Genomic DNA, 12,375 nt, shown 5'->3' on the forward strand with positions numbered 1-12,375 from the left:
TAGGGGAAGGGAAGAAGAGATAAAATAAGATGAAAAGAGAGGGAGGCAAACCATAAGAGACTCTTAACTATAAGAAACAAACTGAGGGTTGCTGGAGGGGAGGCGGGTGGGGGAATTGGGGCACCTGGGTGATGGGCATTTAGGAGGGCACTGTTGTAGGTGCTGCCCACGGACCCAAGTGTGGAATCTTGAGGTAATGAGCACTGGGTGTTATATGCAACTGATGAATCACTAAATTCTACCTCTGAAACTAATAATACACTATATATTAACTAAATTGAATTTAAATAAAAACTTTTTTAAATTTTATTTTATTATGTTACGTTAATCACCATACATTACATCATTAGTTTTTGATGTAGTGTTCCATGATTCATTGTTTGCGTATAACACCCAGTGCTCCATGCAGTACGTGTCCTCTTTAATACCCATCACCAGGCTAACCCATCCCCCACCCCCTCCCCTCTAGAACCCTCAGTTTGTTTCTCAGAGTCCATAGTCTCTCATGGTTCGTCTCCCCCTCCGATTTCCCCCCCTTCATTTTTCCCTTCCTACTATCTTTTTTGTCTTTTTTAACATATAATGTATTATTTGTTTCAGAGGTACAGGTCTGTGATTCATCAGTTTTTAAAAACCCAAAAGCTTAAAATTGATACTCAAAATCTTTGAAAAAGATCTTTGGGAGGTGGGGAATAATAAAAGTGGCCTTTAGTATTGAAAAGCCTAGGAACCAGTAAGCAATCTCAAATTCAAGGTGTTTTCTCTCTTCTTCTTCAAGACTCACCGGCTTAACCAAATGCAAGTTGTGGTAGCTCTGCTAGCACTTTGTATCACCACTTCCTCTCCTCGCGCTTCCCTGACTTTCACCAATCACTCTCAGCTCGGTATCTCGAAAGCGACTTTGTCTATAACCTTGAAATACCACCCCCGCCCATGCTCCCCTCCCCGTTCCTGTAAAGCCCATTCCTATGTAAGTACATTCTCTCAGAGCCCAGCTTGTTTGCTTTCATGCTTTTTTTTTTTTAATTTCAAACCAACCTTCTCTGTGATTATCTCTCTCCAATGACCAACCCATGATTGATTATTTACCTGTCATGAATTCTTCAAGCATTTTTGTATAGGCCCTTTACTGCCAACAACCTGAACAACTTGCTCCCGTCCTCATCGCTCCCCTGAAATCATGCTCAACTGGCCAATTCTGGCTCCACCATTTGGGAGCCGTTGACCGCAGACAAGTAGGTTAACTTCTCTTTGCCTCAGTTTCTGAATCTGTAAACTGGAGATGAAGAATACCCACCTCCTACAGTCATTATCAAGATTCCTCGCTCGGGTCCGTGGGCAGCACCTACAACAGTGCCCGGCGGGGTCTCGTAGGCTCCCGCGACGACTGCTACCACGGCCTCGTCAAGGCGGGCGGCGCTCTCTCAGTTCCCACTCTCTCCAGCTCCTCCCACGGCAGGCAGGGAGCACGGCTTCCTGACCCCCACCAGCTGGCTCCGGAGCACTGCCTCTAGGCCTCGCCTGCCAGCCGCCTTGCTTCTCCCGCCTGCAGGGTAGTGCAGGGGCCGCTCCTTCCGGCGCACACTCCAGCTTCTTTCCTTTCTGAGGTTTCAAGCCTGGAGTGTCAGGTTTCATTCCACAAAGGCATCTTTCAGATTTTTTTCCCCAGTCTTTTTCACTTTATAAAACTAGCATTCCTCTGCATTATGAAATAGGATCTCCCTCACAGATACTACTTGATAATGATCAAGTCACTTAACATGTCACATGTTTCTTCAGCTGTAAAATGAGAAGGCTGGAGGGAGAGAGGCTCTCTCAGGTTCCTTCCTGCTCAGAAAAATTTCCACAAATTCTTTTTAGACGCCAGCTGCCCGCTGGACTTCTCCATGCGGATGTTCGCCATTACCTCAAACTCCACATGCCTACTTGAACACAGCACTGACCTCACGCATCAGCTTTGCTATTCCTGTTAAAGATAATGTTCCTTCTCCTCATCACTCAGACGTGGAGCCCGGGTATTGCTTTAATGCGGTTGAATATCTAATCAGTCACCAGGCCCCCGCAACATTCTTTCATATGTCCCCTCCCTGCCCCTCATTCCTCTCTGCCCACAATCCTAACTCGCTTTCCCCCATGCTACCTGCCGACCCTACCTTCTCCCCCCTACAGAGTCAGGGTGTTCCTGAATATACATGTCTGGCACATTGCTCTTCTCTTCTTGCCAATCATAATTTCCCACCCAATGTCTACAGGATGAAGTCTAATCTCTGGAACCTTACAAGACAATCCCAGATTGCTCATAATTATCTCTTTAATTTGCTCTCTGATGACCTTCCTCCTGAACCTTCCATTCCCTCAATGGATCTAGTCATACAGTGTTCTGCTTTGTTCACACCATTCCTTTGGCCCTGAACATGCTCCCCTCCCCGTTCCTGTAAAGCCCATTCCTATGTAAGTACATTCTCTCAGAGCCCAGCTTGTTTGCTTTCATGCTTTTTTTTTTTTTAATTTCAAACCAACCTTCTCTGTGATTATCTCTCTCCAATGACCAACCCATGATTGATTATTTACCTGTCATGAATTCTTCAAGCATTTTTGTATAGATTACTCATTGGCTTATACAAGGGTTCTTATATATGTTAATAGTCTTCCTGTGTACTTATCATCCTCCGTAATTAGAATGTCAACTCCTCGAAGACAGGGGTCATAGACCTCATAGCTCCCTAGCACATGGTAGTAGCAAATACGTTAACAATAATAATGATGACTAAATTTAAAAAGCAAGCTATGATCATCTGTCTGCAGACAATATATTAATGATCCTCACAAACACACTTTCTCAGGAAAACAAAATAGAAATGGGAAGATAAAGGAAGCAACATGAATAGCCTCATCTCCTTCATGAAGTGTGCCCCTTACTTCCTTTTACATTTAATCTGGGCATGTGAGAATTATGTAAAAATACATTTAAAACTGTAAAGTCCTATATAAGTGGAAAGTATTTATCATGAACATCACAGTCACTATGCTTGGAATGTTTAGGAATTCTTGGCATGATTTCTAAAGGTCCAGAGAAAGTGGAATTAATTAAAGCAGTGGTTGTCTACTGGGGACAATTCTGGCAATGTCTGGAGACATTTCTGACTGTCACAAATGAGGGGATGCTGCAGACTTCTAGTGGAGAGAGGTCAGGGCATGCTGTGAAACATTATACAATGTACAGGATGGCAGTCCACAACAGTCCACAACAGTTATCTGCCTGCAAATGTCAGCAGTGCCAAGGGAGAGAAGCCCCAGGTTAAAGGAAGCTCATCAGGGGATAAGTACCAAATATTTCTGCGTGGGGCAGGGAGATGAGCTGCTCACTTCCTGGGACAGGTAGACCCCTGCATCCTAACTTGTTCACAGTATCCCGACACCTGCACCCATTGCTCCAGAATTCCCCTTCTCTTCTGGTTCCTATGTGATCTTTCAAATGTCTGTTATCAATATGCCCAGCCTATGATGTCTGGGAATTAACCTATCCTTATTCAGATGTTTTAAAACGACTCTGATTTCTCTAAGACAGAAGATACTGATAAACTCCAGAAGTTAACGAAGTCAATCTGTAACTTTGGATATGGGACAAACTGTATAGTACATAAAAAAAAAAAAAAAAAAAAAAAAAATCCCCTTGATGCTTAAATAAATGAGAACAGTGAGTGTATTTGAGCAGTGTGGGTACCACAAAACTAAAAATCTTCCTCATCAACTGAAAATTCACAGATTTAAATAACTACTAAAAACACAGAGTTGAAAACAGCCTGGAACAGTTTGAGAAAATTCTTTCTTTGCACATACATGTTTTTGCTCTAATGATGTTTTTGATCAAGAACTGCTGTTGAACTAAAAACACTGGATGGGGTTTTCTTTGTTTTTAAGGCTTAGCTAAGCTATGATAGCTAGCTCCCAACAAAATACTCAAGAAAGAACAGAAATAATGGCAATTTTAAAGCATCACAAAGTGGTGCATGTAAAGAGGATCATTTATAAAAAAAAAATTACCTTTGCATGGAAATAGAAAACATAAAACACACTATGTCCCAATATCAAATGATGTAATAATCCTTGGACAAGTTTTTCTTCCCTCTAGGCCTGTTTTCTCACCTTAAAATAGGAAATTCTGATTAACCAATGTTCTCTCAAAGATCTCCAGTTTTAAAACCCTCTGAATTTATGATTCTATCCAATGTTTCTTAATGGATCATTTTCAGAGATAAGAAATGGGCTTGTGGACAAATCTTCTGAATAGGTGACCTAGGCTGGAAGTCCTCAGTTCTAGACATAGACAGAGGAATCACCTCAAGAGTTAAAAAAAAAAAAAAAAAAAAAAAAACCTAACACACAGCAGTTTCTGATTTAATTGGTCTAGGGTGGGATCAAGCATGGATAGTTTAAATGCTCTACAGGGGATTCGAATGTGCAGCAAGTCCTAACATCTACAGATAGATGTAGACTAAGGGTTGCAAATGCAACTAGGGCCCAGGTACGTGTGACAAATGAGCAAGGCAGACTGGGCGTAAGAAACTGGAGAACACATATCCCACCTATTTCAGTAGGAATAAGCCAGATCTTTCGATTTTTTTTTTTTCCAAGAAATGCCAGAAATCGGGGCGCCTGTGGCTCAGTCGGTTAAGCCTCTGCCTTTGGCTCAGGTCATGATCCCAGAGCCCCGCATCAGGCTCCTTGCTCAGCGGGGAGCCTGCTTTTCCCTCTCCTCCCTGCTTGTGCTCGCTCTCTCTCACTATCTCTGTTGCTTTCTCTCTCTCAAATAAATAAATAAAATCTTAAAAAAAAAAAAAAAGAAATGCCAGAAATCCAGATTTTAAGTGAGAATCAGATGTTTAAATATCGACAACTAATTCCAAACAATTTTAAAAGAAAGTGTAGGTCACACAAAATGTACCCACGGGCTTTATTTGGCTTTCTAGCCACCAGTGTGCAACCTCAACTAAACGAGTTCCATAAATCAAAGACGACTTTTTCTCTGTGCTCTGTCCTGTCTCTCCTATTCAGAGCCTCTTCCTCCCATACCTGGGTCAGAGCCTATCCCTTTCCTTCTCCTTTCCATTGTCTCTTTCTTTTCCAGTCTTCTTCATCACTCCTAAAAGATGGAAACTGAGATCCACACATTAAATCTTCATGTGGCCCCGGCTGTATCACTGGACAGGATTGTATGCCTGGGAAAATCCAGGCTGTGAATTGTAACCTAAGGCTGTGGTTCCATGATGTCAACGACTGGTTGGTTTAGTCAAATCAGGGGAAAAGTCAGTCAAGCTCACAATTCTGAATAACTTAGACTTTATCAAACAACATATGGAGGTCTTCATTTAAATTCTGACTTTATTTTGTTTGCTTTAAAATCTAAGCCACTGTAATTAGAATCATCCTGGGTGTTTTTAAAAATATTCCCAAGTCTGGGCTCCACCCCACGCCAACTACATCTGAAGGTCTGGAAATGGAGTCTGGGCATTGGCAGCTTTTAAAAGACCCCAAGTTGGGGGTGGCTGGGTGACTCAGTGGGTTGAATGTCCAGTTCATGTTTTTGGCTCAGGTCGTGATCTCAAGAATCATGGGATCTGGGCTTAGTGGGGAGCCTGCTTGGATTCTCTCCCTCTGCCCCTCCCCCCTACTTGCTCCTGCACGCTCTCATTCTCTCTCTCTAATAAATAAATAAATAAATCTTTAAAAAAGTAAATAAAAAAATAAAAATAAAAGACCCCAAGTGGGTCTAATGTGAAGGCAGAGTTGAGAATCATTAATCTAAACTCGTCCCCTAAACCTGTGGATTAGCAGCACATTTAACTCCAGATGATTATCATCTTGAGTACTTCTTTTAGCTTGTTCAAGGATTTCCTCAGCTCTGTTCTCATTTATCTTCAAAACTCTGTGAGTTAGGCAGCTTGGACACTATTTATTAGCATTGGACAAATGAGAAAATGAGGCATAAAAATGTTAAATGATTTGCACAAGTACACCCAGCTAATTATTGGCGAAGACACATTGTAACCCTACCTGAGGCAGAGTTCCTTGATTTTAAGCCTGGTTTTTGCAAAGTTTCCCCCAAACACAGGGCCTTCCTGATCACTGAATTCCTTTACTGTTATTAAGTAACCCTAACACATAGGTGGGTACTAGAAAACCAATGACTATAATGTGATCAAATTTCAGAAGTAAGTGTAACTGTTTTTAAGAGACGCGGTTTAGGGTCAGTGGTCCAAGGTGTCTTTTTCTGAAGTCTATGATGCGATTTTGAAAGTGCTTACTTCTACACACATCCTTCCCCCCACCCCCACATCACCCTTCATAGTTTCCATTAAGATATTATTTTCAGAAAAGTATTTTAAATGATTAAATATGCACAGAATATTGGAGGTAAGGGGAACTTTACTGATCAACTTTCCCACCACCTCTGATAGATGAGAAACCTGAAGTCCCTTTTAATTCAATATATATGGAGTGCTACCACAGTGCCAAGCACTTCACACCATTATCTTCATTAAATCTTCAGGATAACTCAGTAAGATAGGTACCACTACCACCACCATCACCATTATCTTCATTCCCATTTAACAAATGAAAAAACAAAGCCCCATGTCAGGTTCCACACTCAGCAGGGAGTCTGCTTGAGGATTCTCTCTCCCTCCCCCCTCCCCCTCTACCCTTCCCCTCTCCCAGCTCTCTCTCTCAAATAAATAAATAAAATCTTTAAAAACAAAAACACTAAGGTTTAGAGATGCTGAAAATCTTCCCAGTGTCCCTGGGCTGGTAAGTTGGAACCCAGCCTGTGCCTCATCTCCCGCCTTCCATCACCTGGAGTGACAAAAGTGCAAAAAGTAAAAGATAAATCCTTATGAAAATGCTAAGAGATGATCAGTGAACACTGATTTGAAAAGGGAGAAAAGAGGCATTTGGGCTAGGCCTTCACAAATACACAGAATGACAGTAGGCATTCTAGTCCAGAATCAACACCCATACTGAAGCAGAAAAGCCACAGGGAGAGCACAGGGTGAACTGTGAGAAAGATGGAAAGAGAAGAGGTGTCAGACCGTGGAGGGTCCTGAGTGCCCAGCTAAGGAATCGAGACTTTAATTTTAGGCCAGGGAAACCCCCTGAAGATTTTTAGAAGCAAAGTCACTGGAAAAATGCAAACTGAGTTTTAGAAATACAGATCCCATGGAAGTGTGGAGACTGAATTAGGGGAGCAGGGCTTGGTACCCGAGGAGAGCAACTAGAAAGCTGTTCTACCTCATGAATTCTCTGCTTCACTCTTCACCACGTATTGTGCTTGTGTGAAGCACTGGTTTCTTCAGGGAATCTCCACATCTGCTTCATGATCCCTGTATCCCAGCACACGACTTGCATTGCCATGTCTAGGACAGATGACAGGGACCTGAACTTGAGCAGCTGGAATGGAGATGAGAAGACAGGTTTGAGAGGCATTTGCAAGGGCCTGGTAACTGCTCAGAAGTGGGGAGAGGGTAAGAGGGAAAGAGAAGCAGAGTAAAGAAACCTCTCACATCTTCGCTTGGGAGAAAGAGGAATAATGGGATCTAGAAAGGAAGGGATAGTCAACAGCAGCATAAAGAAGTGAACGAGATGACTAAAGTCTCAATCTGAGAGGCATTTATTAAGCAGCTACTCTGTGCTGGGCATTAGGGGAACAATAATGAGTAAGATTGGTTTTCGCCTGCAAGTATCACCCAGAGGGAGGAAAAATACAAGACTAGAATAGACAGATGCCTGGCCTCCTAGTCTCTGGACAAACGTCACCCTCCCACACAGGCCCTGCTAGACGGTCATCTATTTCTAGTGCCCTCCCCCATCACATGATCCTGTTTTATTTCTCCCTTACCCTAACAAATACCTGAAATTCATTATATGTGCATTTATTGTCTCTTTCCCCCAGGAGAAGGGAAACTCCACAGAAGCACGAACTTTATCTAGTTCCATATAATAAGTCCTCAGTAGGAAATATTTATTGAATATTTGGGGGGGAGGGGGGTGAACACACCTCATCAAGGTTTTAAGACCTCAAACCAAACTAGGCAAGTTTCCTAAATACCTAAGGTGACATGCTGAGAACTGAAGGGACTCAGAAGAGTAAAGCCATTTTGAGGCTGGGGCGGAAGCAAAATCCAGGATCAGTGCCTCATCTTGACAGTTTCGCATAGATTTCAGGAGTACCCACCCAGCGTGAGATGTTTCAACAATGAGGCCAGCCAGCCACCTAGCTCAGGTTTTATTTCCGTTGTCCTTCTGACGTCAGAAAAAGCACGAGTTGCTGCACAGTTTCTTCCATCAAGGTGACAAATTACAGCCTTGCTGTTCTCCGCAGTCTGCAAACCACAGCCTTATTCTCTCCTCCCCCTTATATTAAAAAAAATTAACTCCACTGCAGAGATGTCAACCCCCCTTCGCATACAAATAAATACCGTTTCTTAGCGCTGGGGTCTTTTTCACTCTTAACTACATACATCACCATGGATTCGTCTGAGAAAAAGTACGTGATCCTGGCGGCGGTAAGGTTTCCACGAAACAGTGCTATAAAAACTGGGTCCGAGCCGCAGAGCGAGACACAAAGGGCTCTCAACTGTAGCACCACCTTCCCAAGCCCGAGACAGCCTGTGAAAGGCATCCCGAAATGCGGTGAGGCTGTGACCGCGAAATTCCTTTTGCCGCCATATGCTCTTGTATATCCTCCGAATACACTTCACCCTAAACCCAGGGGCGGGCGGCTCCGCAGGGAAGCAGCGCCCAGGCAGCCCCGTAACCTGTGGGGTCCCAGTGGGTGCTGAGGAGCCAGACGCTCAGGGAGGTGGGTTATGGGGGTGGAGGGCAACAGGGGGCGCACTAGGGCGAAGGAGCGCTTTCCTCCCGGCACCGACGCGGCGAGTTCAAAGGCCTTTTGTGGCCACGTTTAGGGACGCGAGCGAGGCGCCGGGGACCGCAGGAGGGAAGGGGAGAGGAGGCGAGGGCAGTCCGCGCCCGGGCCCCGCGCGAGCGGTGGCCTTTTGTTCGCCAGCTCCCGCGGAATCCAGCTCTCAGAACAGCACTTCTCTTTCTCCCCTTCTTCACGTTGGAAAGCACCTCTTCAGGGCGGGAAAGGACAGTGAATCCCCGCCAGCTTCCTTTAGTAATCTTCCCCCCGCATCCTCCTACTCTAGGCTACTGAGAGAGGGGGCAGAGCTCGAGGAAGGGGCTGCAAACGTGCTCCTGTTTACTCACGCTCGGCGGCTCGGTTCCCCCGCGGCGCCCAGTCCCCCCAGCCCCAGCCGGCCCCACGCACACCCCCGGGGGCATCACATGCTCTCCTCTGGGCCCTGCGGACGCAGGAAATTGTTCCCAAATGTCCAGGATTCGAACACTCCTCGGGTATGCAGTAGCGCCCTCTCGGCCGCTGCACTCAGACCCGCGTGGTCCCCGACCCTAAGTATCATTTAACCAGATCGCGTGCCACACTCTGCCGCTATGAAAACAGAACCAAAAAGTAAGCCACAGCCCACGCAAAGGTGAAATCTGGGGCCCCTACGCCGCCTTACGCTACCGCGTGTGTTCGGAGAACAGAGGATCTGGACTTTTCCTGTAATACAAGCAAAATCCGAACGCCGCCGGTAGAACCGCTCACTCCTTCCTTCCACGCCCGCTTGGGTGACTTGTACGTTACCACCTCCACTCGCATCCAAAACATCCCTTTCCTCCCTGCCACCGCTCCCTGGGCTCCCCCTGGAAAAGCAGAATCGCCTTACCTTGGGCAATAAAGGGAAAAGTGGCAAAAGGAGACCAGGTGTCCGCCCTTCCGGGGTTCCCCCCGGCCGTGTGATGTCCTTTGTGTCACGGTCTGGCTGCCTCCGCGGGGAAAAGGTGGCCTCCGTCAGCGAGGGCTGGGCGGGGAGGGTTCGCGCGCGGTGGCGGATTTCCGAGGAAGGTGAAGGGCGGAGGTTCCCAGCGACCTTCAGGCAGAGCGGCGTGGCCACCCCAGCCCGCGCTCTCTGGCTCTCCTCCTCCTTTCCGGGCCGATTGCATCAGAATCTCCCTCGACCGCCAACCCCCACCCACACGCTGCTCGCTAGCCTCGCACTTACATCCACACCCTCTGGCACGGAGGGTCTCGAACCGCAGTCATTCTCCTACTGGGGGGCGCGTCGCCTTTGCGCTTCCATGGCTCGTGATGGTTTAAAGGGGGAAAGTCAGGCCACTCCTCCGCGTCCCGCGTCCCGCGCGCCGTCGCCTCCCCTCCCGCGCGCCCGCTTTTTAACCAAAGCTGCTTGTCACTGAGCGGTGCCCGTCACATGGTGTCTCTGCTGACGGCCGCGTCTCGCGAATTCCCTCCTGCGGCTCTCAGAGGGTGCAGCGACCGCGGCTGGCGGAGACTGAGCATCGGGGAAGGGGCGAGGGAGTGGTTGCGGGGCGTGCGTGTGCTGGGTGCACTGACGGTGGCACCAGGAGAGGAGGCGGCGCGCAGCCTGGACACCTGCCCCACGCCCTCCTGGGGACCCGGCAGCGGGCCCAGAACCCGGCTGCGGTGGCGGCTGGAGACCGGGAGCCCTTGGGGATGGAAGTGGGAGCGACTAAGAGGGCGCCGGCGGAGGAGAGGAGGCCTGTGCGATGGGGCCGCATTTCGGGGTACGCCAGAGCGCAGATGGGCCGAGGGAGCCAGGGAAGTTGCATTGTGGGAAGCGCGCAGCGTGAGGATGGCCGCGGGAGTGGCTGGTTCGCGCAGCCCAGCGAACTGCTGGCAGTGTCTGGAGCTGCGGGCCGCGTTGGGGCGGTGTGTTGGCTCCGGGGACCGCACGGAGAAGGCCCGGGTTGGTGGGGGAAGGGAGGGGGCTTGCGCAGTGGCTGGGGGAGCGGGGCGCCCGGGCACCTTTGGAAACCCTTTGTCCCTACCCCGCAGTGGGAGGCGCCTCCCCTCTTCCGGATCCAGCACACCCGCAGACCTCGCCAGCCTTCCCCGAGATCGGTGCGGTGGCGCTCTCTTTGGGGGACTGGGTGTGACGCGACCCGATAGAATTGCCGAGCTCGGAGCGCGCACCTGCCTGGGCGCGAAGGGGCGCTCCAAATCCGGGGGCAGCGGGGAGCGAGGGAACAGGATGCAGGGGACTGGGCAACTGGGCCCGTTTCCCTATCTTTTGCTTACTCTTTGTTTCAGGCATAGACCCTTTTAACTGGGCACTTCCTTGCAGGGGAGTTGTGTTTCCTTAAAATGGCGTCAGGAAATCCCACCTGCGCCTCAGCCAATTGGGCTGTCATTACAGAGCGAATTTGCGGGGTGGAAACTCGAGCTCTTTATTGACAGGAATCGTTCAGTCTCCGTGTTGCATCAAAACAGGAAAGGAAAGGTGAATCATAATTCAAAAATTAATCTACCTGAAGCGTTTCAAGCGGGCAGACCGAACGGAGTAGCCATCGCTTTTTTTTTTAACCACTGCTGGAAAAGTTAAAGGACAACCAAATTTCAAACCCCTGATAACTAAAATCCTTTTTCCCTTCAAATGGCAACAAGTGGTTTTCATTGGTTCAGCAATAGCGTCCTGAGAACCCTATTTAGAAGGCATGTTCTTGAATAAACCTGAGAAATAAAAAATTCAGTGCAAACAGAAGGGGGCGAAATGATGGTAGCTTACCTCGGATAGACCTGCGTTCGAATTCTGCCTCTGACACTGTTGCCTTACCTGCTTCACTTTTGTCCCAGTCCTGTCTTCCCAACTCGTAAAACAGAGGGTTAATTGTACCCACATCATGGCAATATTCTACAGGTCCTCAAAAAGTTGGTTCTTTCCCCCTTTCTTTCCTACAGGAAGCTAATTCAGTATGGAGTTAATTTTAAGTAATTTTAAGTAGTGTGCACCTTGCCTGACACAATAATTCTGATAAATAAGGAAAGCAATCCGAGGGGCGCCTGGGTGGCTCAGTCGGTGAAGCGTCTGCCTTCGGCTCAGGTCATGATCCCGAGGTCCTGGGATCGAGTCCCATGTGGGGCTCCCTGCTCAGCGGAGGGGGGGGGGGTCTGCATCTCCCTCTGCCTGCCGCTCCCCCTGCTCGTGCTCGCTCGCTCTCTCTGTCTCTCTCTGTCAATAAATAAATAAAATCTTAAAAAAAAAAAAAAAAGGGAAAGAAATCTGAACAGGCAAGGTAGGTAAAGGCTGTTGAAATCTTTACCTTATTAGGCAGAATGTATATTCACCAAAGGCTGTTGAAATCTTTACCTTATTAGGCAGAATGTATATTCACCAATACTTGTTTGGAGAGCATCTGATCTCAAGCTCATCCTTTGATCAACTTATTTGCTAGTTTCTATGCACCCCAAGGACTGCAGTTACCTAGCATTTTTTA

The 12,375-nt window shown here is 47.5% G+C and overlaps 1 protein-coding gene across 1 annotated transcript in view; it reads right to left on the bottom strand.

Moving 5' to 3' along the window:
* SLC38A1 (solute carrier family 38 member 1) overlaps positions 1-10,705 on the bottom strand; it is a 59,657-nt gene extending 48,952 nt beyond the window's left edge. The window contains exon 1 of the mRNA XM_078074166.1: positions 9,789-10,705. The gene's annotated coding sequence lies outside the window, so the exon portion shown is untranslated. The remainder of the gene's footprint in view (positions 1-9,788) is intronic.
* Positions 10,706-12,375: the final 1,670 nt, after the last annotated feature.

This window comes from Halichoerus grypus, chromosome 6 (assembly GCF_964656455.1).
Source record: "Halichoerus grypus chromosome 6, mHalGry1.hap1.1, whole genome shotgun sequence".
Taxonomy (NCBI): Eukaryota; Metazoa; Chordata; class Mammalia; order Carnivora; family Phocidae; genus Halichoerus; species Halichoerus grypus.